Source organism: Equus caballus, chromosome 6 (genome assembly GCF_041296265.1).
Source record: "Equus caballus isolate H_3958 breed thoroughbred chromosome 6, TB-T2T, whole genome shotgun sequence".
Lineage (NCBI taxonomy): Eukaryota > Metazoa > Chordata > Mammalia > Perissodactyla > Equidae > Equus > Equus caballus.
The window spans coordinates 18,889,910-18,916,118 of NC_091689.1; the positions used below are offsets into that span (position 1 = coordinate 18,889,910).

A 26,209-nucleotide genomic window follows, 5' to 3' on the forward strand; every position below is an offset into this window, starting at 1 on the left:
GGCAGGAGCAGCCCTGGATCCGGGCCGCAGCTCCGAGGCGGCGAGGACAGCGCGGCCGGGCGGGAGCATCCACCTCCCAGCCCCGCCCCGCCGTCTCCATGGCGACGGCGACCTCAGCACCGGGGCGGGGGCGGGGGGGACCAGAGGGAGAGTCTATGCCGGTTGCTACGCAACGGCCAGGTGACGTCAGGCGATTGAGTTTGGTTCCCAAGGCAACTGGCCGGCAGCTGGGCCGGGAACTATTTGTGTCTGTCCCCAGAGGGGCTGCGGAGCCTCCGGGGTCTGGAGCAGACGAGGAAATGCGCTCCTGGCCCGCGGGCAGGCGGGGGACAGAACACAGAGGCCCTTTCAGCTCTCGGAGGCCGGCGACCCAGGCGGGGCAGGGTCTACGCCCTCCAGGAGGACGCCCCTCCTCCGCTCGCCGCCGACCCGGTTTTCTCTCCACTCCTGCCCGCGAGGCCGCTGGGCCGCCAGGCTTTGTCCTACTTATAAACACTCTCCTGGGGAAATTCCTGGAAGAAAGGGGCTTCTGTTTGTAGCAGCCCAGCCCGCGCCGCCACCCTCACTGGCACACAGTAGGCGCTCAGCCTGGCATTCCCATGGGACTGTGGACAGTCACCGCCCTTTCTGAGTTGCCAGACGTCTCCAGCTCTCAGAACCCTCCTCCTCCCCCACCTCCCCCCGCCCTGGTCAGATTCTGATCTGGAGCGCCGCAGACCTATCCACCGCGCCAGGGGGAGCAGATCAGCAGACTGGGTCCATAATTTGGGGGCCAGAATGCAAAAAAGTAAAATGAGAGGCCGGTTGTTCAAAAATGATGGAGGGACAGTGTAGAAAACAGGCCCCAGTCTTGCCCACTGAGGGTAAACTGCAAGAGAGCAAAAGTGACAAGTACATGGGTAAACTGAGGCAAGTGGCACTAGTCCCAGAGGAGAGAGGATAAGGTTGGAACCTGGAGTGGGAGAAGGTGAGGGGCAAGCAGAAAGACCATCGAGTGTACAAATGCAAAGCAGCGACCTGAATTTGGGCCTGAGAGTTGGCCTGGGCCCGCCTCAGGGGCCCCTCAGGATTCCGGGTGCTGTCATTGGTCTCAGGACTTAGGCGATGCAGTCTACCTGGGTCTCCCAGGCCCCTCCCTCCAAGCATCTCATAATCTGTCTCCAGGGAGCCACCACCACCTCCCCCGGCCTGATAGGCCAGGCCAGGCCACCCAGGGACATGGATATCGAGGCCCAGGCCTCAGAGGACAGGCTGAGCATGGACATCCAGACCAGCTCTTTGCCCAGGAACCAGGGCACGCTCTGTCTGTCCACCCAAGAGAGACGACTTCCCCTTCCCTGTAAACCTTCACCTCTCCTGTCAATAGTCTGACAGCTGACCGGAGGCTCTGAGGGTGGGAGCATCTGGCGGCTCTGCAGGAGCAGCCTTGGGGCTGGTTTTCTTGGGCAGTGAATCCTCATAGCCCAATTCTCAGTTGAGAAAAGCCTCTGGCCCTCGTCCTCTCCTCCCCTCCAGGTGAAGCAGGCTCCATGATCCCAGTTTCACACACAGGACCTGTTCAAGGAGGCACCTGGGCCCTCCTCCCACCCACGTTCCCCAGTCTCTCCTAGATGATCCCTCGGGAACCGCCCTGGGCCCAACAACCAGAGCTGGTAAGCAGAACCAGCTACACGATTTGTGGGGCCCAGTGCAAAGTGAAAATGCGAGGCTCCTTGTTCAAAAAGTATTGAGAATGTCAAGACAGTGACAGCAAAGCATTGAAGCAGCCATGGCACCCTGTGCGACCGCACAGTGTGCACACTCACGAAGTTAGCCCAACTGGCCAGTCCTCGAACCCGGGCAAGCCTCCTTCCTGGGCACAGTCCACCTGCTCCCTCTCTCAGGGGCCATCTGTTGGCCTCTACCCTCGCTGCTGCTGGTCAATTCCTGGGCCACTGTCCTAACCATTCATTCAACTCAGTCTGGGAGTCCAAGGGGTCCACAGAGAGGCCCAGCAGACATCAGTCACCTGGGGGGATGTGCCTGATGCTTTCCCATCGAAGTCCACAACACAGAACACTGCCAGAAATGCTCATTTCAGCAAATGCTGGATGTTTGATTCTCCATTTTTGAGCTGAAGAAGACTTGCTCTTGGAGAAAATATATGAGGGGGACCTACATAAGACAATAAAATATGAAGTGTAGGGCTGGCCCCATGGCCTAGTGGTTAACTTCAGCGTGCTCTGCTTCAGCAGCCAGCATTCGGTTTCCAGGTGTGGACACACACTGCTTGTCGACAGCCATGTTGTGGTGGTGACCCACATACAAAACAGAAGAAGATTGGCACAGATGTTAGCTCAGGGCGAATCTTCCACACACACAAAAAACAAATGAAGTGTAGCAGCTGGTTGATGAGAATTTGGCACTGATCAACGCTAAAACAATGTATAAGAACAAAGTCAAGGACGTGTTTGCAGCCTCCTAAGGTCTGTATCACGCCTGTGATTCATCTTACCCTGCCCTCAGGGAATGGGAGAGAGGACTTCTGCCTCTCCACCCTGGGATCTGGCCCTGTGAAGTCCCCTGCCAGGGTTTCTGCTGGGCTGCCTGCATGGCCCCGCTCCCTCTGCCAGCTTATCTGAATCCTGCCCTCCTATCAGTGAGCCCCTCCCTGTGTGGGCTCCGTGCTGTGCCATCCAGATCCCCTGCAGGCCCGAAGGCCAGTGCTGGGAGTGCTGGCAGCAGACACGAGGTCCCTCAGCTGACAGCCCTCTCTGGTGACCATCTCCATTAAAGAAATTAAGATGCCTGGCCCATGACTGATGAACGCAGGTGTAGGAAGGTCCACCCCCTTGGCTGAACTTAGGGCAATGATAAAAGGCCATCCCTGCTCAGGAGCTCCCTGTGGGGTCAGGGAGCCTTCCCTGAGCCTGCACTGCAGCCCGACTTCTCCCTCTGCCTGCTCCTGTGGCCGTCCCAACCCTTCCATGAATGCTGACCCCAGGAAGCTCATCCCTGACTACCCTCCTGTGCATCAGTCTCCTCCTGTGAAGCCTCCTCTCACCCACCTGGGGCACCACGGGCACCTCTCACCTCTTGAAAAGCCCTGTAAGAGTCATTCTTTCATTCATTCAACAGATCCTCACTGAAGGCCTACTATGCACCGGATACTATTCTAGGTGCTGGGGGTAAAGCAGAATAAGGTAGGCAGACACCTCAGGCCTCACAGAGCAGGCATAAAGCAACCAAAAATATAATGCCATAACATTGAACTTAGAAGTTCTATTAAAAAGTCTTAAAAACAGAATGATACAATAGAGAATATCTGATCTGGGCTGAGGTCAGCTACTTTAGAGCAAACTCCCTTTAGGTCAAGGACGGTCTCCGGGAAGCAGTGAGAGGCTGAATACGAAGCCAGGCATTCGCCAGTTTGAAGGACAAGCATTAACCAGCTAAGTTCAAAGGCTGTCAGGTAGGATAGAAGTTGAGGTGTTGGTTCAAGGGAACAAAAGGTGAGCCTAGAATGAAGCTGAGTGATGGGAGATGAGGTCAGAGGCGGGGCCAGATGGTGCAGGGCCTTGAAGAAGAATCCAGAAGAATCCGGCTTCTCTTTTGAGTGAGGAGGGAGCCATTGGATGGCTTTAAGCAGGGCGGTTCTGGGATCTTTACTGTTTAGAGCCTCACTCTGGCTACTGGGCAGAGAATGGACCACCTACTGTCTAGCACATGTTTGTCCTTGACCTGACTGCTAGTGTTAACTTGTGTTTGTGCAATGGCCTGTCTGCTGCTCGAGGCTGGAGGCCAGCCCTCAGACTGGCTGGATCCTCGGACTGCCCTGCACTGAGTGGGTGCTCAATAAACATTCACAGATCCATCAGCTGCCACTTCTGCTTCTGCACTGATCTGGAGTCTTGCTTCTCAGACCGGCGTCAGCCCTGCCTGGGAGCTTGGAGGGATTGTAGAATCCCAAGCCCCATGCAGAACGCCTTAATCAGAATCTGCAATTTAACAAGATCCCCCAGAAATCTGGGCGCATGGTAAAGTTTGAGAAGCAGTCCTAGAGAGTAAGATAACTGGAGGGCCAGACAAGGAGGCGTGGAGGCAGGAGGCAGCCCAGGTACATACAGTGGGCTCACTTGGAGAGTTTCTCTTAAAAGTGGCAATCATCGTGAGTCACTGAGTCTGAGAGGAGGCAGGACCAGTAATAAAGCTAACTCATCTGGTGCTTTCTATGGGCTAGACTGATTTCCCAGTCTTTTCTGTGCATTAACTAATTTGGTCTTCAGGACAGCCCTATATGGTGGTACTATTGGGCTCACCATTCCTGTCCTGCAGACAGAGAAACCAAGGCCCAGTGAGGTTGAGGTTATTCCAGAATGTTCAGCAAGTATACAGGCATTTGGCTGTACCTGGCGTTTAGGGCAGGGTCTGTTCGGATTGGTCGCTGCCTGTCCTACTGGTTATTCAATGTTTTGAATGTCGCCCTGGTTACACGCTGGATGAAGGCGGCAGGATCCAAGCCAGCGCACCGTGCTGGAGCCACGCTCTAAAACACGATCCTCTATCCATCGAGCGCCGTCACCACCCAGAAACAGCACACCTCAGGGACCAGTAATGTGTGTCAAAGTGATTTGCAAGCTATAAAGCGCAGTGTAAACGCCAAGTGCGCGGATTCCTCCGGGGCAGAAATGAGAGAAGCTGGTTAAAGCTGGGCCGTGAGAGAGCAGAGGAGAAGCTGCTGTGGGGGAGCAGCATTCTCCCTGCTTGCTCGAGGGGGAAACTGAGTCAGAAGGAAAGGCCGCCCTGAGTAGAGCTCCACGATCGGCCCCTGGAGACTCGAACTTGCCAGACGCCAGCAGGAGCTAACCAGGTTAACCGGGGCGGGTCTTCACGGAGGAGCGAGCCTCCTGATACAGACCACCAGGGGGCGCTGCTCCCTAGCCTTCGTCCCACTGGACCTCCCACCTGCTCACAGCGAAACCAGCACTTGGAAGGACTCCTAACGCGCAAGCACCGGGGACTTCGAGAAGAGGAAAAGGAGGGGCGGCAGGATGGAAGGGGGGATTTATACCCACTTTCAATCCCCAAAACACCCCTGTGGAGGAGCTCTTGTTCCCATTTTACAGATGAGGAATTTGAGGCCCAAAGATGATGGATAAGATCCCCAAACCAGGAAGCTAGGGAGAAGCAGGGCTGGGTAATTTGATTCCAAACTCAGTTCCCAAGGGGACCAGGAGTAAATGCCAGCTCATTGGACCCTGTCGTGTCGCTGGCGCCCCTGCTTCTCTTGAATCTTTATTCTGATTGGTGACCAGTCCCTCTATCACAACTGTATTTCCACAACAATTCCAACAGCCAGGCCTCACAAAAAGGCCTCTTCTCGAACTTGAAGCTTCTTGAAGTCGTGGGCTCCTGCTTAGGAAGCCAGACCTGCCACCCCAACCCAGCAGCTCCCCCTTAGGGCAGAGCCTGGGGTCCCCTCTGCTCCCAGAGGCTGGCTCTGGGTCCGCGGAGTCATGTCCTACTCTACATCCCTTCTTCACCCCAGGGACACCACGGCTTCAGGCTTTGCCTCCTGACCCCCCACGGGCAGGCAGCAGCACAAATAAACAAGGGGACATTTGAACCAGGAAGAGCCTGTGGTTGGGGCTAAACCAGGGACCAAGTCTTGTTCTCAGCTCCCACCAACTCCTTTTATGGGATCTGGGTACAGTTCCTTCTTCATAATAAGTCAGAACTGGAAAAGGCGTAAGGAGTCACTGGGTCCAACTTGCGCCAACACTTTCCTTTTCCACAGAAAAAAAAAATTCCGTGGTGACGCCTCCCCGTCTCCAGGCAGTTCATAAGACCAGGACAGGGCGGGCAGCGTCCTGCATGGGAGGGAAACTCCAGCCCTGGGGCGGGACCTGGCACGTTAGGTCCCAGGAGGCCCAGTCTCCGCACCTGTAAAATGGGGAGGGGGGCACCCTAACCGCAGCTTCTTCTAAGGCCCCCGCCCCTAGCTTCTGTATCTAGCCCTGGGAGCTATGGGCAGCTCGCGTGACTGGGTGCACGTGCACGTAAGTGATCATGTGTGTGCAGGAGCGTGTGCGCCGCCGCACACGCGTCCGCGCCATTGCCTGCGTCTGTGCGCGCCCCCTACGGGCTGGTCACCACCGGCTGCTGTAGCTGCCAAGTGGCCGTGTGCAGCGCCGCGTGTGTCTGGCGTGTACCAGCCGGGGCCACCCTCCCCCTCGCAGCCGAGAGCATGGGATGTGCACGGCGGGCAGGCTGGCGCGCAGCATCGGAGCAAGGGGGTTACCGGTTCTCGGTCCCCAGGCCTCCCCGCCCCGCCCGGCATTTTCTGTTTTCCTGGGCCTCCCCCTTCGCCGGCGAGGAGCGCTCCGGGGCTAGGGACGGAGCAGCCCCGCCCAGGCCGGCCGGTGAGGGTGGCATGGCTGCCGGGCGCGCGCCGCCCCTCCCCTGCCGCCCCCGCCGCGGCGCCCCAACGGGTTTTTCCATGACTGCATCCGGCCGCGGGCCGCCTTTGTTCCCGCCGTCCCCGGCAGTGCCTGCGAGCTGGCCCGCCTCTCCCCTGCGCGCCGGGGTTTTTCCAGGGCTCAACTGGAGCTTGACGGATCCGCCTCCCCGCCCCCGGCCTCCTGCGTCTGGGCCCGGGTGGCGCCTCCCGCAGGACTCCGAGATCCCCTTTGGCGAGCCGGGCCCTCTCCAGTCGCACCGCTCCGTCCCTCCTGCCCCCGCTGCCAAGGCCTACGGCCCCTAATTCCCACATATGTGCGCAAAGTTGACCGACACCCGGTCGGTGCGCCTCCGCGCTTCGTGGGGCGCTTTTGGCGCCCTGATTCCCTCCCGGGGCTTCACGTTAGGGGCCGGGTGCTGGGCCGCCTCCGCTTCCAGGGTGTGGAAGTGCCTCACGTTTCTCTCAAAGGGCAGGTGGCGCAGTCCAGGCAGTGTGAAGCCTGGTCCCCACCGCAGAGGGGAAGCCAGGCGCGCGCGCACCGCCCGCCACAGCCTGGAGATCACCGTGTGTCCTCCGCGCGCAGGCAGTTCCCGGGCAGAAACGCTCCCGTCCCCATGCGAAAGTGGGCGCACTTGCGGACAGTCAGCGCCAGAGCGCGGGGGGCTCCTCTGTCCTCGTGGAACCCCCTTCCCGCTGTCAGGAAGGAAGGGGAGATAGGCAGGCAGAAAAGGGCAGTGGGGAGATGCAGGGTCGTGGCGGGATGGGGGGTGGGGCGCGGAATATTCGAGGGAGTGATGGCAGGCCCGGAGCCCCAGGTCACTCCCCGGGCAGGCACAGGATTCCCTGTGTGCCTCTCGGGGACTGTGTGTCCGCCGCTGGGTTCAGTTTGCGTGTGTCTCTGCGCACCAGCGGAGCCTCCCAGCTATTACCCGGCCATGTTGGCGGGAAAAGTGTCGGAAGCGCTGGTTTGCTCCGTGAGGCTTGCTGAGTCCTACCAGAGAAGCCAGACTCGCAGGGGGGCCCCCAGGCTGGGTTACAAGGGTGAAGGGGGCGTCTGGGCAGAGGAAGGGGTCGTGGATTAAGAGGGTGTCTGGCTCTGAGGGGTTTTTGGAATCTCGGGCGGGTCCCCTCCCCACAGCTGGTCACGAGGTGGCCTCAGAGGGCTAACGGTCAGGAGGTGAGGGTGGGAGGAGGGTGCAGGGTAAGGGACGCCCAGATCCACGGAGGCCCAGAGCTGTCCGGCTGGGGAGGAGGAAGGGACCGTCCCTAGAGCTCTTTGAGTGCCAGCTCCTCTCCCCTCTCCGTGGTGCATTATCTTGTTCCCTAAGCCCAACTGTTCTGAAAGGGCCCTTCCTGCAGGCGAGTCTTTGTCGGCTGTGCCCGCTTTGTCCCTGTGTCGCGGCCCCCTCGTCTCTCAACCCTCCTCTCTGGTCTCAGAGGCTGAACACCTCCCATCACCACCACCACCACCTCCACAGCCATCCCAGTAGAGGAAACCTTGTTCCCTGTGTTCAGCGTGCTCACAGGCTAACTCCGATGCCCTTTGCCCTTTTGGAGTTGGTGGAAGGTTCCAGAAGCTGAGATAGAACCTCTGGCCCCTCAACAGCCCCTCACATAAGGGGAACTTTCGCTGACATACCGACTGTCCTCCAACACCAGTCCCCACCACACCATGGCAACAGACCCTTAGTGTGTACAGCGACTCACCCAGTACCACCACTGAATATTGACTGGCAGGTCAGACAAGCAGGGTCCACAGACCCACCTAAAAAGATCAGGGTGAGGTGGCTGTAAGCAGGACGAAATCTAGTTCCCAAAGTGATAGCATTCTGGCTTCTCCTTTCTGCTCCCCACACCCTGCACAGACCTGCAAGTCACATTTAAGCTCTTAGTCCAGACAAGCAGTTCAAATGGTAAAGCGCACGGTTTCTACCTGTCCACCTTGGCCAGGGTCGGCCGTGGGGACAGCAGGTTAGAAGGAGAACCCACTGGCACTAGCTTCCTGTTTGCTGTTCCTCTGTCCTCAGTTGTCTTGTCCACCATTTACCCTTCTATCTCCATGTTCTTGCTCAGGCTGAGAGCCTTAAGCCCAGTCTTGACCATTCTCCCTCAGTTTTCTCTTCTGTAAAATGGGGCTAATAATGCTGCCTACCTCCCAGGGTGGTTAGATGGGTTAAATGAATTTATATGAATTTAATATATGTCAAGAGCCTGGCACATGGCAAATACTAACCAAGCATTTGCTATCATTATTAGAAGTTAAGCAGCTTGTCTGAGATCACACAGTAAGTGGCTAAGCTTGATGCCAACCCAGGCTGCCTGGCTCCAGAGCCCAGGTTCTCAGACTGTGCTAGTGAAATGCTGCACTGGCAGAATCGGGAAACTATTAATGTGCATAGCTCATCTGTAACGTGGGAGGAAACAATAGGGGCTGGGAGTCAGGAGACATTTTGCTAGAGAAGGGCCACATGTGTAATGGTCTTGTCTGATGTAGGTCCCACTTCGTGGCTGTTAGGATTGTTTTATGGGTTTTTTTTTTTAATTACATGTGTCAAACCAGAAATTTATGACAATCAGAGATTCACCTTGATGATAGAAAGCCCCAGGTCCTTCCAGCAGTACTGTGAATCCTCTGACATTTCTTCGTTTCATATTTATCAGCTGGTCAGTGCCCAGCATTGTGGTGGATGCTGTGGGGGCGGGGGGGGCGTTCTGAGCAGGAAGAGAGCTCACTTCCCTGTCTTCTTGGGGAGATAATATGTGTGTCTACATAACAGTGATGCCCTTAATTGCCAAACAGAGTAGTTCAGTTAACTAATGGTTAATATCTGATGAGGACCTGGGGCTGACAGACTCGGAGGTGGCCCCATGATCCTTCGGCTGGTCTTCACGCCCTGTGTAAACCCCTCCCTGAGCGTGGGTGGGACTTGTTCTAACCAATAGAATAGGCACAGGTGACAGATGTATGCGACTGTGTGGCCATGATTACCCCTACACGAGACTGCAAAGGCAGTCTTGCAAGGACACCTCCTCCCTTGCACCTTTGAAGCAGCAAGCTGTCATGTTGTGGGCTGCCTGTTAAAAGGGTAAGATACTAAGGGTCAGCTGACACCAAGTAAGAAACTGAGGCCTCTGCCTGGCATCTGCAAGGGACTGAATTCTGCCAACAACCACACAGCTTGCAAGCAGCTCTTTCCCCAGTCAAGCCTCAGATGAGACCCCAGCCCTGGCTGACATCTTGATTGAAGGCTTGCAGAAGACCCAGTCAAGCCTTGCCCACACTTCTGTGAGCTAATAAATGAGTATTATTTGAAGCTTCTACATTCGCTGGTATATTTTTATGCAGCAACAGAGAACTAAAACAGGATCTATTGGGTGGAAAGTCCTGCGTGGGACTGTTAGGGGATACAAAAAATTATAAGGAACCCAGTACTTCAGGAGCTTCCTGGCAGTCAAAGTGAGAAAGGAAACACAGCATGGCTTCACCACTTGACAAAAGGAAATTAATGTTTCTAAAGAGGCAGTTTGGCTCGTGATTCTAAGAAGAATTTGTCACGTGAACAGTAGAATCTATGAACAGAGTTAGCATCTGTGGGGCCTGGACCTGCCTGCAGTTCAAGGTCCCTCCTCATCCTGCCTTTCTTCCTGCTTGACCTCTTGCCACATCACACCCTCCCATTCGCTCCTCCTGGACTGCTCTTCTCCCTTCTCTGCCCGTTGACTCCTACAATTTCATGGACCAGCTTGGACCTGTGGCCTCTTCGGTGAAGGTTTCTTTAATACCCTAGCAGAATTAACCATTTCCTCCCCATCTCCCAACTCTTTGTTATCAAAGGGAGCGTGTTGTATTATTTATTTCTAATTTTTTATTGAGCACCTACTAGGTGTGGGCCTCCTGTTAGGTGTAAGAGATACAGTTACAAATACAACACAGGGCTTCCTTGGGACCTACAGCCTGGTGGTGGTGCCACAGTCTTGCACCCATGCTCTCCTCCACGTGGGACCAGCGTTCTCTGCGTCCTTGGAGCTCAGCACAGCACACAGGAGCCACGAGTCTCAGTGTTGACAAAGTGAAAGACTGAGGATGGGCAGGCCCCCCTCTGATTATCTCACGATGGGCTGCTGGCCTCTCCACAGGCTCTTGGGGATGAGATAGCTGTAAAATATGCCCCCAGGTAGCTGAGTCTATTGGATGTGATGATTTAGTGATGTCCACAGGAACTTAACATTCATCATGTTGACAGCAAATGTCAGTAGAAACTGACTTAGTTTACCTGAAACTGATATGGGCTTTTTGGGGAGGACTGGAATTCATCAATAGGTTCGGCAGCATTTTAAGGTCGATCAGGTGTCAACAGTACAGAAGGAGATAGGGAACATCCTGTGCCAGTGATAGGAGAATTATGCATCTCATTTATCTAAAAATGAAAGGACTTCAGCAGCAAGTTAAAAAGAAAGGCAGCCAAGATGTGGTCCTATTAGTCCTTGTTGCTTGGCACCACCCCTAGGTGTTCCTAAGAGGAAATATTCAATTCCCTTGTAACTAGTGGCAGCTCCACTTGACGAGATGGCAGAGTGCTGCCCGCCTATCAGGTGGTGTTAGGAAGTGTCTGAGGGCCCTGGCGGGCACAGACTGTGGCGCTTGGCTGTTGCCATGGGGAGCAGCCCGCTCCATCCTCCCACTGCCCCCCCAACTTCCTGGCCGTCCCTGGCCAACACATGGCCTGCTGTGTTCAGTTTCCTGGAGAGCCTCCTGCCCAAGCGTCCCTCAAGGGAGAGATGGAATGCTGCCCAGGTTCCCCAGCAGTGGGGTCCTGCCAGCCTTTCTCAGGGCTGCCCTCCAGATCCTGCCTCTTGCCGCATCTTGGATGGATTTTCCTGGCTGGGGCCCATCTCTGCACCTGGGACCTCCATTATCTCTGCCCAGCATTTCCAAACCACTCCAAATTTCTCCAGTGGCAGTCCCCACCCTGCTCCCACAGACACTGACCGGGGCCTCTAGGAGTCCTTTCGGGAGCGTGACGAGGTTCCTTCCTGGAATCCATCTGGAGTTCTGCTTCATTCCTCGGTAGTTGTTTACTGCGGACTACGGCCTCCCTGGGGAGTCGTGGGGCGGCTTTTCCCCAGTGCCGAGGAACCTGTTTCTGCTTGTGTCCTCACTGCCCCAGTCTGCCCCCCTTCCCTCCTGGGCAGAACTGATGTCCCCCTTTAATTTAAGCTCCAGGTCTCCACCTCCCCCGCCCTCCCCAGGGCTGCTCCATTTTTGGTATTCTACCTTCATACCCATTTTTCTGTTTGATTCTTCGGATTTGGTGACCCGAATTTTGGCCTGACATCTTGGCTGGAGGCCTGGCGTTACTTTGGCTCCCCTCTCCCACTTGGCAGGAAGTTCTAGAAGGACTGCCTGCTGCTGCCCTCAGTGTGTCCTCGGGGCCCCACCTCTGCCCAGCCTCCAGCTCCCGTCCCAGGATGTTGCCCCACTGGGGCTTCAGGACACCTCTCCAGGCTCTGATCTCCTCCTCGTCAGGCAGGTGGGCCAGTCAGGCAGGTGGGCCGCAGGCAGTTTCCAGCTAACAGTTGGCGTGGGATTAACAAAGGCTGCTGAAGTCTTTGTTCCTAAAAAAGAAAGAAAGTTCTCTTTTTAAAAAACAGTTACAAACGTGATTTTAAAAAATTCAAAAAGCAAAAAAAAACTTCTCTCCAATCCCCTTGCTCTCCAGTTTCACTCTGCATGGGTAATTATTTTTGGTGTTTCTTGTTTCTTCCAGACGTTTTCTAAGCACTCGCCCCACCCCACCCTGGTTGGTAGCGTTTGCCAATTTTTGTGGTGTAAATACTCCTAGTGTGGCTGATTTCACGCTGCTGACTTGATGTCAGTGAATGCGGAGTCGAGAAGAAATGCACACAAGGAGCTTGTGATGAGAGCCCGCTCCAGCTCACCACGGTACAATTACGTGTCCATCATTAGACACACAGTCAGACACACACAGATGGCATCACGTGACACCCACACCTTGCCTCTTACATTGTACTTAACCAACTTCTCAGTAAGATGAAGCCAAGCACGACCATGGAACGGATGTATCAACCCATCTGCTCCTCATGTAAGACTATAGATTAGGAGAGTGTCCTCCAGTCGCTGAGAAGTGTATGGCAGCAAACTGTCAAGAGCCATCAGTAAACCCCGTGGTGAGTGATTTTTAAGAAGCTAATAAGCAGGATGTCATTTTTGAAGAATAAGAACTTTGGTTTGAGAAGTCTTACAGAAACAATATCTTAATTTCTAATGCAGTAATTAGGAGTTAAGCGAACCCTTAATTTACGGCAGGATTTAAACTGTTCTGCCAGGGGGAAAAAATCTTCACCTAGCTCCTTTTAAAACTTTTCAGATGATTGATCAGATTTCCCGGCCAGAGAGAATTCAGGAATCCACAAAGCCTGGAGAGAGGAGCCCAGTGAGAGATGTCATGTGCAGGCATGTGGCTGTGAGCTTCGTCGGTCCTCTTCAGAAGTCGCGGACACCCCAGCCCCGACATCCGCCAAATTATTCGCCTTGGTGGCTGCCCAGGCCTCCGTGTGAGTTCCATTAGGAAACATTTGTTTTTAGCAAACAAGCGCTTGAGAAGAGGATTTCAACTCCCTGGGTTTCTGGGTGACTTATTCTGTGGTTTCCTTGTCCCTCTGCCTCCTGGCACCTCAGGCATTTTGAGCTTCCAGTAGCCTGTGAGGAGGAGGACAGTCAGGGCTGGTGTCCCCTGGGCTCTGTTGGTCTGGGTTATTCTCTGGAAAGGGAATTCAGTTGAAAGGGAGTTTTGCATATCCTTTAGATGACAGAAGGTAACACATAGGGCCCAAAGGAGCCTCATGCCATGCTGGTCACTGTGAACCCCTCCTCTCCCTGTCTTTTTTTTTTTTTTTTTTTTGAGGAAGATTAGCCCTGAGCTAACTACTGCCAATCCTCCTCTTTTTGCTGAGGAAGACTGGCCCTAAGCTAACATCCATGCCCATCTTCCTCTACTTTATACGTGGGATGCCTACCACAGCATGATCCAAACCGGCGAACCCCGGGCCGCTGAGAAGCAGAACGTGTAAACTTAACTGCTGTGCCACCAGGCCGGCCCCACCTCTCCCTGTCTTAATCCCAGGATGGGTCAGACAAGGGGGCACAATGTTGAGCATCAGAACCACAAACCAATAGTTTATCACAGCAGGAGGTTAAGCATGACTCTGCCAGCAGCACCCCTGGGCAAAGCCCTGGCTGGTGCGCACATGGGAATATACAAAATGGGCAGGGACAGCTGCCAGGCATATACAAAGTTCAAAAGGCCATCAGGTCGGAACCAGATAGCTGAGCAATCTGTTCAGCTTAACACAGACACGTGAGGACAATGCCGTTTCCATTTGTTGAAGGGCCAACAGGAGGAAAAACGATCATTATGAGGGCCAGATAACTCAGAGAGGACCCCCTGTGCTGGGAGAACTCAAGAGAGTGAGCCCACCACTTTAACTGGACCTTAAAGCGGGGTTTAAAAACCTAGAAGAGAAGAAGGTTTGGTGTCTAAAGGCTGTTAAAAAAAGGAGGCTTGCCCTGGGAAGAAAGGTCACACACAGTCTCTGGACTTAGTCCTCCATCTGCCACGTTCTGGATACGGTTTTTAGTTCATTGGCAGGTGTATGTTCCAGAACACCCTTGGGGACAGGAGAAACACAACCATTTATTGTGAATAATTCTAGGGTGGATTTACTCTCGTCGTCAGAGTTGGACGTGCCTCGTTCATCTAGGCTGGAGGGTTGTAATGCAGAAGTCTTCACCTCCCAGCGGGAGAATCGCTGCACGTCCCACAGCTTCTGTGGGGAGGGCAGAGAGCCTCCGAACCCTACAGGGGGCAGCTCTTCTAGGGCTGGCACAAATGGAACTCAGCATGGGCAGAGGGCCGTCTGGAGTGGGGAGCTCCCTAGGGAGGGAATCAGGTGAGGGTACCATGCAGAACACGGAAGGTCCAGGGTGGATTGACAAACTCTGGGTCAAGATGGAGGAAGGGTCCCAGTTGTATAAACGTTCAAGAAAAAATTGGGAGCAGAACAGATTGACTGGAAAACATGTAAGGAAATCATTTTGAAAAAACAGCAAATCTGAAAATACCAGATGCTGGTGAGGATGTGGGGAAATGGATGCTTTTAAACATTGTAGTTGGGAAGTCCTCTTGGACCAGTAGGCAACACCTAATAATTCTGAAGGTGTGCACATCCCACACCCAGCAGGGCGGCTCCCACTGAGGTCTTTGGCACAGGTGTTCGAGAAAACAAGTACAAAGATATTTATTGAAGCACTGTCTGTAATAGCAAAAAAAAAAGTGAAAACAATCTGTCTTCAGCAAAAGGACAAAGTGAACTCTGGCTTGCTCATCGGAAGTACTGTATCTTGCAGTTAAAATGAATGAACTAGATCTTCATGTATCAACATGTATAATCTCAAAACCATATTGAGTTAAAAAAGCAGGTTGCAAAGTGGTACGCACAGTGATTCCTTTTACATCAAGGTTCAAAACGTAAAGAAATAGTACTGTTCTGTTTAGAAATGCATTTATAATCTGGAGCAAACAGAAACACGTGGGGGTTATTTTCACCAACCTCGGGAAGTGGTTACTTCGGAGGAGAAAGAGAGGGAAAAGCGATATAGGGCATTAGCTATTTCTATAAAGCTTTATTTCTGGGGGAAAAAACCTGAAGAAAATAAGGCAAAATATTAGCATCTGTTTAATCTTGGTGGCAGATACAGACGTCTACCCATATTACATTTTATACTCATGGTTGGCTGAATAACAGCCCCCAAAGATGTCCCCCCATGTCCTAATCCCTAGAACCTATGAACATGCTACCTTCTGTGGTAAAAGGGACTTTGCAGGTGGGATTAAGTTAAGGATCCTGAAACGGGAGATTATCTTGAATTATCCCAGTGGGCTCAATGTAATCACAAGGGTCCTTAGAAGATAAGGAGCCCGGAGGGTCAGAGTCAGAGAAAGAACATGTGACAATGGAAGTGAGGTTGGAGGGATGAGCTTTGAAGATGGAAGAAGGGGCCACAAGCCGAGGAATGCAGACGGTTCCTAGAAGCTGGAAAAGGCAAGAAAACAGATTCTCCCTTGAAGATTCCAGAAGGAACAGCCCTACCAACACCATGCCTTTAGACTTCTCACCTCCAGAAGCGTAAGAGAACAAATCTATGTGGTTTTAAGTCACTAAATTCGTGGTAACTTGGGATAGCAGCAAGAGGAAACTAATACAGTACTTTGTTGGAATGTTTCAAAATTTAAAATTTTTTTCCTTTTATTTTATGATATTGTTAGGAGAACAGTGGCAAGGCCTAAGTTCCGTCTCCGGTTCCTCGTCCTTCAGAGGAGGCTGTTTGGCAACGCTTCTCTCAACTAGCCCCTGTATTGAAGAGGCCGAGCTGTGTGCCCATCTCAGGTGGGCCCTGGGGTTCTGGAAGCCCTGGTTGTCAGAAGATATCCAGGCTGTTGGGGTAGGTGAGGTGCACCCCAGGAGAACCTCTGGAGCTGGTCCCTCCCTCCCTGGTAGGTCAAGCTGCCAGAAGCTCACAGAAGTCTGAGGGTGACTGCAGAAATGACCTTGAGACACTGCACCAGGAGCTCCCCTTCCACGCTCCCGGACCCTCATGCGCCTCCTGAAGGAGCCGCGTGGACTTCTTGGGGCCAGCCACTGGCAAGGAGCTTTGCCTGGGAGTGGAGACAACGTTGGCTCCAGATGTTAGATGGCTAGGCCTCCTCAAGGCCAGAGCACTTCTGCCACGGGGTTGGTGGGGGAGACAACAGCGCTGTGCTAACAGGAGCCTCCCCCCTCCCCCCCGGACTTGGGTCCATGCCCTCCCCGGGGGACTGGGCAGGAGGGAGGCAGCTGAGACCTGAGCTGTTGCAGGTGCGAAGTACTCAGCCAAGCGAGCCCATTTGTCAAAGAAGTTGGACTTAAAAGGAAGGATACTGACAGGAGAGGGGATTAAAAGGCATGGAAGGATCCAGAAAGAGAGATTTTCAAGAAAAGAAACACCTGTGTAGATGTGTGTGTGTGTGCACATAGGCACACACAGAGGCCCCAGGGAGGGGGCTGTGGAGGGGAGAGAAGCTGGAGAGAGGCGGGTGGCTGTGGGGGAGGCTGCAGGGCCCAGAACACGGCACGGGCAGAAGAGCAGTCTCAGGCGGGACGAAAGACAGTTCTTCTCTTTCCAGATCTGGACACTGGGTGGGAAAGACATGGACACGGGTCTGGGAGGACACCCGCCGGCCCCACGTGGCCGCAGTATGGGAGTGGACGACGGGAGGGTCCAGGGCCTTCACTCTGTCTGCATCACCTGAGCTGTTTTCCAATAACGACGTATTCCTACACTACTTGAGAAATTGAAAATAAACACATTAGGAAGCTGCCGGGTGGCAGAACCACACCACTCGTCTGTCAGTAGCCATGCTGAGGCGGTGGCTCACACCAAAGAACTAGACGGACTCACAACTAAGATATACAACTGTGCACTGGGGGGCTTGGGGGGAAAAAAAAAAGAGGAAGCTTGGCAACAGATGTTAGCTCAGGGCGAATCCTTCCCTGCAAAAAACAAATAAATAAACACACTAGACCCCATGAGCAGCACAGACAGTAGGCACTAGAGTTGTCCAGAGACGGGTCAGGCAGGTGTAGGACTCACCGAAGGGGTGGGCTGGGGTGCAATTTGACCAGGTGATGAGGGTACCTAGGGGGAAGAGCTGAGGGGGTGAAGGGAAGGCCTGGCAGGTCTTGAAGGTGGCAGGACCCCCATGGCCAGAGTGAGGCCCCTGTTGGAGAGGAACTGGCAGCTGAGGAGATGCCGACCAGCTGCTTCAGGGCCTCTGGGAAGCTTGTTTCAAAGCTCGGACTCCACCCCCACCCCCACGCCACACACACAGATTCTGAGTCAGGAGGCCTGCCCCAGGCTCTGGAATTCCCATTTGTTTAAGTTTCCCCAATGATTCTGATGGGTCACCAGGATTCTGCTGGGGATGGGGGGATTGCCATGTGAGCAGGGCTCCAGGCCTCACACCCCCTCCAACCAGGGCTGCTCAGCACTTATGTTTTGCATGGGGGCAGCCAAAATCCTGCATCTATGGCTAAAAATAAAGTGTGAACACCTCCAGGGCAGAATGGAAGTGGCTATGTCACTTTGAAGGAAACTGGGTTGTACTCAGCACGACCATAGTTCTGACTGGCCACGCAACTGTTGAGACAGCGTGGGCCCCAGGGGAGAAGGGCAGGAGGAGTGGGACGAGAGTGGAAAAGAAATGGCACGGCCAAGAGACATTTTAGAAGAATCAGAGGAAATGGGGATGCACAAAGGGTGATGAGAAAGATAAGCCCTCGACCCAGAGGGGGAGTTGTCACCAGAGGGTCCTGGGGCAGCCGTATTTCAGGGAAGGTTCCGAGTTAGGGTATGACGGGAAATGGCAGGTGGAACCCTCGGCCAGGGTAAATTTGCTTTCACGGCCACCTTGAGGATGCGGCTGTCCTGCAGGAGAGAGGATGGCTGGGGCGCCCTGGGCCACACTAGGGAGCTCCAGGAGGACAGCAGGAGGAGAGGACTCAGGGAACTCACAGGGGAACGCTCAGGTGATGTGGCAAATTTCCCATAAAAGAGTATTCTCCCGGTCACCTCTCCTTTCCGAGAGACCGTCTCCCTGGGAAGGCCTGGGACAGCCCAGCGCCATGGTGACAGCAAGGTGGGGGATGGGGGAGGCAGAGCCAGTGAGGCCCTGTTGCAATCTGCTGACCCTATCCCCCTACAAAGAACTTCTCACCACAGACAATCTGGCCCCAGCATCACGGCTCCATTACCTGGAACCCGACATCCGAGCTACTTCCCAAGGGCCTGGCTCCTGCTCCTCTGACAGCTTCTCTCCACACGATGTCCGCCCGTCTCCTGGCCCCACTCAATCCGAGGTCCCTACACCTCAGAGCAGAAGACAGAGCGGGAGGCCCTTTCCATGTGTGACAGGACCCAGGAGGGGCTGAGTCAACCCTCAGACGCACCCCAGCTCAGACTATTACTTATCAACTGCATTTTTTATTAAGGTACCAAAACACAAGATAACGTTCTGGCACAGTGTGTTCAGAATTTAAATAAATATAACATAAGACAGGCCCAGGAGAATTGGGTATACAATCAAGAAAGAGGATGCGGCCAGCCTGGTGGTGCAGCGGTTTTGTGCACGCTTTCTGCTTAGGTGGCCCAGGGTTCGCCGGTTCGGATCCTGGGTACGGATGTGGCACCGCTTGTCAAGCCATGCTGTGCAGTAATCCCACATATAAAGTAGAGGAAGATGGGCACGGATGTTAGCTCAGGGCCAGTCTTCCTCAGCAAAAAAAGAGGAGGATTGGCAGCACTTAGCTCAGGACTAAGCTTCCTCAAAACAAAAAAAAAGATAGAGGAAAAAATTATAAATGCATTTTTTTCTTTCTGTTTTAGCAACAGTGCTGCCACAAGCATTTTTGTAGCTATACATTTTGGACACCTTCAAGATTCCTTCCAGATCACTTCCAGAGGTGGAATAGATAGGTCATAGGGTACTGGGAATTTTAAGGCTTAATTTTCCTCCAAAAAAGGCTTTTCCAGTTATTGTGCATTCCTAGAAGTAATTCGCAAGAAGGCCTGTGCCCAGCAGTGGGTATTCATTTGCTGGTCTGTTAGGTAATAAGGTGAAATGTTATCTCAAATGGTTTTATTTTTGCTTTGCTTTGAGTATTAAGGAGGTTGAGGATTTTCTTCTCTTATTAACCATTTGGTCATTATTTTGATTAATCTACCTGCTGACATCCTCCATCTCTCTCTTTGGTGCCCTATACTTTACAAGCTCTTTGTACATTAAGGATATTTGCCTCTGTTGCCACCTTTGTCTGGAAAATTTATTTTCCAAGTTTGTCTTTAAATTTGTTTGTGGTTTTTGACATACAGAAATTTTTTATTAAAAAAATGAAATCCAGTAGGTTTTTTTGGCTTATTTCTGTCTTGAGTGAGGTTCTGAGGTACAAACAGTAAGAATAGAAAGGGGGGCCGGCTCGGTGGCCCAGTGGTTAAGTTTGCGTGCTCCGCTGCGGTGGCCCAGGGTTCGGATCCCGGGCGCGGACATGGCACCGCTCTTCAGGCCACGTTGAAGCGGTGTCCCACATCCCACAACTAGAAGGACCTGCAACTAAGATTTACAACTATGTACAGGGGGTGTTGGGGAGATAAAGCAGAAAAAAAAAAAAAAAAAGAAGATTGGCAACGGTTGTTAGCTCAGATGCCAATCTTTAAAGAAAAGAGTACAAAGGAATTTAGGGGGCGGGGGTGACAATCTCTGGAGACGGGCTGTGTAGTCCAGGTTCCAGTTCGCTAAAGGTGGCCATTCCACATTCACACTGGAATTCCTGTCAGAGGGTGGGAAGGGACAGGCAGGGAGGGAGGACCTGCATGGCAGGGGGCGCCTGGCCACACGCAGCGTGTAGGTGGGAGGATGACTCCAAGTTGGTCCTGTGTGGTGACGGGACGAAAGAGAGGCCTGCCACGGCCAGGGGACCAGATTATCTCATCCGGAAACCAACACGGAGCCTGAACCATCTGAGAAGGGGACAGAACCCACCCAAGGGGGCTGTCCTTGGACCCCAGTGAGGCACAGCTGTGCAATAGACAGCAGTCTAAACACCATGCCGGAAGTTTGGCCTAATCACAGATAGGGTCCGAGTGGGAAACCATTCCGAGGTTGAGTCCTCAGTTTACCCGTCCCTAAGCCGTGAGAGGTGCTGCTCAGAGGGGTCTTGCTCCTGGCGTTCACGCTGCACTTTCAAAGACGGCAGAGTTGTTGCTCTTTTCCTGTTTACCGAGTCGGAATTTTAAGAATCACTGAAAAGCTGCCTTTCTTCTCCATCCAAAAGTTGAAAGAAACTCAAGCCCGGTTTGTCTGTGAAAATTGAAAATCGTCCTCTAAGTTTCACATTGTGTGTTGACTGTTTGCGTCGACGAATTTGAAAACAAAGGTCAGAGGCATTCTTTGTAACTTACTGTAGACATTTCAAAAGAACAATCTGGCGAATGCCGAGAAGTTACAGAAATAGATTGTGTGGTCACTGGCTGATTAAAATGGAAAAGCCAAAGGTTTTCCGAGAGGGAACAAAAGGAGGTGAGGAGTCTAGACTGGCCACTCAGAGGAGTGTTTGTGTGTCACCGAGGAGTGACTGGCAGTTTGGGGGGCTCGCCTCGGCCCTGTCTAACTGGTCATCATTCTGGGGTGTGGATGCCCAGGATCTTTATTGGCACAGCTGGCTCTGAACGAAGGCTTTTCCCAGCAGGGCCAGAGAGTCGCCTGGGGCAGCTGCTCTGTGCGAGTCCGCCTCTGTGGAAACAGTCTGAGTGGGTCATGCCAGCGAGGGTGTGTGTCCCTGGGCCTGACATCCCGTGTTGCTGGGCAACTCAGTGTGTACGGGTGTGTCCCCTTAGCACTCTCTCTCCTGCTAGTCCATGGGCACAGCCTGAACGGCAGGCGTGACCGTCCCCATGTGATCAGGTCTGTGACAGCCCCTGTTCTCTGGGCTCAATGATGACAGGCACAAAAGTACCCAAGCGGTGTATGCCTGGGGTTCTCCCAAGTGCTCCCTTGGGAGGTTGTGGCTGAAACTGGAAGTTTCCATCTGGTCGCGTGTGTGCAGACCCCTCTGGGTCTGGGCAGTGGACTGTCAAGGCGCCAGCAGGACGTGCTCGTGCCTGAGGGTCTGTAGTGGAGCTGGTATCTCCAGGCCCGGCTGTCCCTCTTTGGGGGCTGGCCTTGGGCATCGCAGAATCTTGCAGGAGTGATGACTCCTGCCAGACGCTTCTCATCATCCTCGCAGGAACCTTCTGAATTCACTATTTGGAACCAGCCCACAGTCACTGCGCCACGGGCAGCCATCCTTCTAGGCAGAAAGCAAATGTAACAAGGCAGATGTGTGAGTGCCTAAAATTGCTTAGAAAGAAAATTTTCAGAGAAAGAAAAAAAGACTTTAAAAATATTTTCAACAATGAAAACAACATCTTGGAAGTAGAGAACCTTCTAGGGTGATTCCTTTAGTGTTCTCTTCTCTTTTGGTCTTGAAGAGCTCTACTTTACTATCGTCGAGGTGAGAAAATGGTTTCAGAAAAGGAGATGATTTGCTCACACTGCACAGAGAGGTGGAGACAAGAGCTGGGACTAAACCCGGCTCCTGAAGGTCCCCCAGGCTCTTCCCAGCGTGTTTGTGTTTCTGTTTACAGCTGTGTGTCTCTGGGCGTGTCCCCCTCTGGGCTGTGCACAAACGGGCTCTAGGTGTGTCCCCGGCTCCAAGCAGCTCGGCCAGCAAAGCGTTTCTCCACTGCAGGGAATTTCCAGGAGGCAGATCCTGCCTCAGCTGCGGTGAGGCATTATTTCCTTGGGAGGAAACCAGCTCTCAGCAGCCAGAAAAGAAACAGTTTCCACTCCGGGAGGGGGATGGGGAAGTGGGGGAGGGCGGAGGGGAGGGAGGAGAGAGGTCCTCCCCGAGGCCTGCCTGGAAGGGAGCTGCCTCAGGGCCCACAGGCCCCTGGCTCCCCGAGCCTCCAGACACAGTTTAAATTTAGACCTTCTATTCTGTCCTGGCAGCTCGGCCTCACCCTGCAGCCACACAGCTGGCCAGTGTCCCCAGGCACACTGCTTCTCCAGGACGGAGGGGTGCAGAGTGTAGGAAACTCTCCCAGAGGCAAACCGTGTCCTCATAACTGTTTGGCGGAACTAGGATGTATGTAGAGAGGAATGGAAGAAAGAACAAAGGCGGAAAAATCACCTCCTAACTCACATTTCAGAACCTGGGCCCCCAAATCCACACGCCCCACTAACTCCACCAATGGCAAAGTGTTTGTCCCGCAGCCATTTGTGGAGAGTCGGCCACGTGAGAAGCTGAGATGGGAACCGACGCAGGCCCCGTTGGCGGGGGGGAGGGGGGGGGGGAGTGTTCCAGGAACACGCAGGAGAAGAGGCAGCGTAACCATCCTAATCCCTAAGGACACCACTTCGTTTGGCCTCTGCTGGGACGCTCCTTCCCCCGCCGTCCAGCTCAGCCCCCGCCTCCCCCTCCCCGCCCCTTCCCCACTTCGCCTTCTCCCAGTGCGCGCCATCGTCTGATAATGCGGGTATTCCTGTGTCCAACAGGTGCCTTTCCCGAATGGACGGTCCAGGACGGCAGGGACCTGGTCTGGCTCACGCTGCATCCAGTGCCTAGAGAAACAGGCTTCATTAACTGACCACCCGCTTTGTGCCAGGCGCTGTCTTAAATGCTTTAAACGCATCATCTGATCTGATCCTCACCATAGTCCTACAAGGATTTTGACCCAAGTAGGAGAATGATGCTCGGAGAAGCTGAGAATCTTGCCCAAGGACATATAATTTGACCCTCGCAGTCTGCACGTACTCTTAACTGCCATACCGTAGACTTGGCCGTGAGAATGTGCCCTTTCCACCGGCCCTGCACATCCTCTGCTGGGGAACCACCCCCCTTATTCGGCCCTTGCTTGCTGAGCTCCCTGTGCCAGCCTTAGGAATGCTGAACCCCTGCCGCCCCACCCCTACCACCCTGGCCTTTGGAGGGGGCGTGGAGGTGCACTCATGCTTGGGGGATCCAGAATATCCCACTGTGAAGAGGGTTGTTTTTCTCTTGAACGCCCTTTATCTGAAATCAGGGCCTCCCAAAAGAATTCGACTGTCGTAAGTCCCCTCCCCAGGAGTTTTGCAACCAGAGAAGGTTGACTCCTGTCACCAGAGAGAAATCTGCACTGCGATAAGAAAACTATGAGATCACCCATCTCTTCTCCTAAGGGCCCATTTATCTTTCCAAAAATTGTTTGTTTTTCTGTAAGTTCTCCTCTCCCCCTCCCCTTCCCCTATGAAGATGGGCTGTAAGCTCCAAATTCTAACTACCTCCTTGAGTCACACTTTTCCGTGAACCCCTAGGCACGTATGTGAACTAAAAATCCATCTTTTCTCTTACTGATCTCTATTTTGCCAGTTTAATTTGCAGGCTCCCAAGTAGTGAACCTAAGAGGGTGGAGAAAAGGTTTTCCTCCTAGACAACGCCAAGTTCGATCAGGAGGGAGAAACGCTGGTGGTACCATCCTTCAGAGGGGAGGGGACCTGCTGACCCCTGACCGGTTGTTGGTGGCCAGGATGGATTTGTGCTCATTTTTCTTCTGCCCATCACTGTGCATCCTAGGACACTACAATCTCTGCAACTGAGTTTCTTTCACACAAAGCGAACATATACTGGAAGCTGCTCCCTCAGCCTTCTCAACATGCTTCCGGCTGAAGGAAAGGAGACACCAGCAAGGCCACTGCCCCAGGCAGTAGGTTGGCTGGCCTGAGAGGGGAAGTGGGCACTTAGTCTGGGGAATTCGCCATGGTCTGCAGTGCAGCCCTTAGCTTTGGGGCAGAGAAGATCCCTTTTGGCAGGACTGACTCACATTAATCAAACTCACCAAGCGCTGACGTAAAAACTGGAATGCTATCTTCCTATTTTGCAGAGGAGCCTGTGTGCGAGACAAGATGCTCACACAGGCAGGTCTGGACAGTCCTCTCTCTCCTGGTGTGGGAGTCTGGCAGAAACAACTACAGTGAGAGGTTGCTGGGTGGGCTGGGATCTGTTGGTGTATCTCAGTGGCCCAAAGCGATGAAGGGGTCAGATGTCCATGAGAAGAAGGCTCTGCTGGACATGTAGGTTAGTAGGAGAAAGTACGTATTCTTCAACTCAAAGCTTATTTCAGAGCATAACATGTAAACACTGATAAACTTGGAACTGCTCTGAGTCGGGGGAGAGGGAAGCCCACCCCCAGGGAGCTCCAGGGAGCAGCTGGAACACTTCTGGCCTCTTAGCAACTTTCTGAGGTGTCCCTGGCCAATGGCAGCTGGCCTGCCTGACACTTCTGGGGAGGGAAGCTGGGCCGGAGAGCTGCTTGTTGCAGGAGCGTTCAGTATGAGGAGGGTGGCATTTCTGATAAAGGGCCCGAGGTCAGCTGGGGAGGGTGTGGTTAATCTCTGGATAGCCAGAGATCCTGGTACCCTAACACCTGGATAGGGGACATCACAGATGAAGTCTGCTACCCAAAGGCCGATTTACGTCTGACCACCCCCTGCCCAAAATTCTACTGTGTAGTCATTTTTTAGATTTCGGTACTATGGTCCTATAAGGCCCCTTTGGAAATGCAGATCTACCTAAAGAGGAATAACCCAGTATTCCTGAAATTTTTGAGGTGAGTGACTCCTAGAACCATCCTGAAATTTCTGGCTATTTCTGGGTACGCCTGCTTCTAAGCAAAGGCAAGCTGACTGCTTGTAAATGACCACAGAAATAAAAGGAGAGGAATAGGAGGAAGCTATTTCTATGTAGATAAAGAGCAATTTCCAAGACAATATTGTTAAATAAGGAAGCCAGGTGCAGACCAGGTACCTAACATCTTAGCGTTTAAGTAAGAAAAGGGAGGGTGTCTGCACACCTTCACCTTTGGCTGTAAATGTGGTGAGCAGCCCTGGAAGGGGAGAGAAGCTGGTCAAGTTGGAGGCCAAGCGAGGGGTGGGAGAGAAACTTGTACCATGTACTCTTTTCAACTTTTGATCGTCCCATGTGCTTGTGTATTAATTCAAAGAACAATTTGTTTTTAAAAATTCATTTCAGGGGCCGGCCCCATGGCGGAGTGGTTAAGTTCTTGCGCTCCGATTCGGCACCCCAGGGTTTCGCCGGTTTGGATCCTGGGCATGGACCTGGCACCGCTCATCAGGCCATGCTGAGACGGCGTCCCACATGCTACAACTAGAAGGACCCACAACTGAAATATACAGCCATGTACCGGGGGGCTTTGGGGAGAAGAAGAAGAAGAAAAAAAAGAAGATTGGCAACAGATGTTAGCTCAGGTGCCACTCTTTAATAAATAAATAAATAAGTAAGTAAAAATTCGTTTTGGGGCTGGCCCTATGGCCTACTGGTCAAGTTCAGCATGCTCTGCTTTGGTAGCCCAGGTTTGGTTCCCGGGCATGGACCTATACTACTCATCAATGACCATGCTGTGGTGGCAACCCACATACAAAATAGAGGAAGACTGGCACAGATGTTAGCTCAGGGCAAATTTTCCTCAGCAAAAGAAAAAGAAAAAGAAAAAAAATTTGTTTGGCCTGATATGTAACTGCAGATGCTCCTGCCTCTAGCTCCAAGATGCAGTTCTGTGCTCTGCCACTAACCTGCTCCCAGGTCCTCATCACCGGCCAGGTAGCACCCTACATCCTCAGCCCAGGGACCCAGGGACCCTGGCAAGGGAACAGGTGCCAAGCAGGGGCAGTACCTGGGGACCTCTGGCAAGAGTTTGTGGCACTGTCTATAGCTCATAATGCCCTAAAGGAATAGAAGAACCACAAGCACCTAAGCAAAGCCACCAGGGTGCTGTGTGGGCCAACCCCAGCAGATGGCAGCGTGTGGCCAGCTGCCGGGGAAGGGTGCCAGCCACACAGGAGTGGGGACTGGACACCGCGAGAGAAGGCTGGCAGGGTGACCGTGAGGGCAGAAGGACCCTGGCCAAGGCTAGGTGGGCTTCCCCATCTTCTCTGTGCCACAGGCCCCTTGGAGTCTGGCAACCTTCTCAGAGTGAGGTTTTTAAACGCATAAAGTAAAATACCCAGGATTACAAAGGAAGCAAATTATATTGAAATACGATTGCCATGAGTGATTAATAAT

At 53.2% G+C, this 26,209-nt stretch overlaps 2 long non-coding RNA genes across 3 annotated transcripts; one reads left to right on the plus strand and one right to left on the minus strand.

The window, feature by feature from the left end:
- Positions 1–9,848: 9,848 nt before the first annotated feature.
- On the minus strand, positions 9,849–12,765 carry LOC138924747 (uncharacterized). Of its 2 annotated transcripts, none has more exons than XR_011439877.1 (3): positions 11,430–12,288; positions 10,714–10,857; positions 9,849–10,595 (listed from the first exon to the last, which is right to left on the minus strand). It is a non-coding gene; the product is annotated as an uncharacterized lncRNA (long non-coding RNA). The 2 variants fall into 2 exon arrangements; XR_011439876.1 differs by having other exon boundaries at positions 9,851–10,595; positions 10,714–10,820; positions 11,430–12,765.
- Positions 12,766–21,767: 9,002 nt separating this feature from the next.
- LOC111773859 (uncharacterized) lies at positions 21,768–25,395 on the plus strand. The gene is made up of 3 exons (XR_002808515.2): positions 21,768–21,876; positions 22,648–24,737; positions 25,160–25,395. It is a non-coding gene; the product is annotated as an uncharacterized lncRNA (long non-coding RNA).
- Positions 25,396–26,209: the final 814 nt, after the last annotated feature.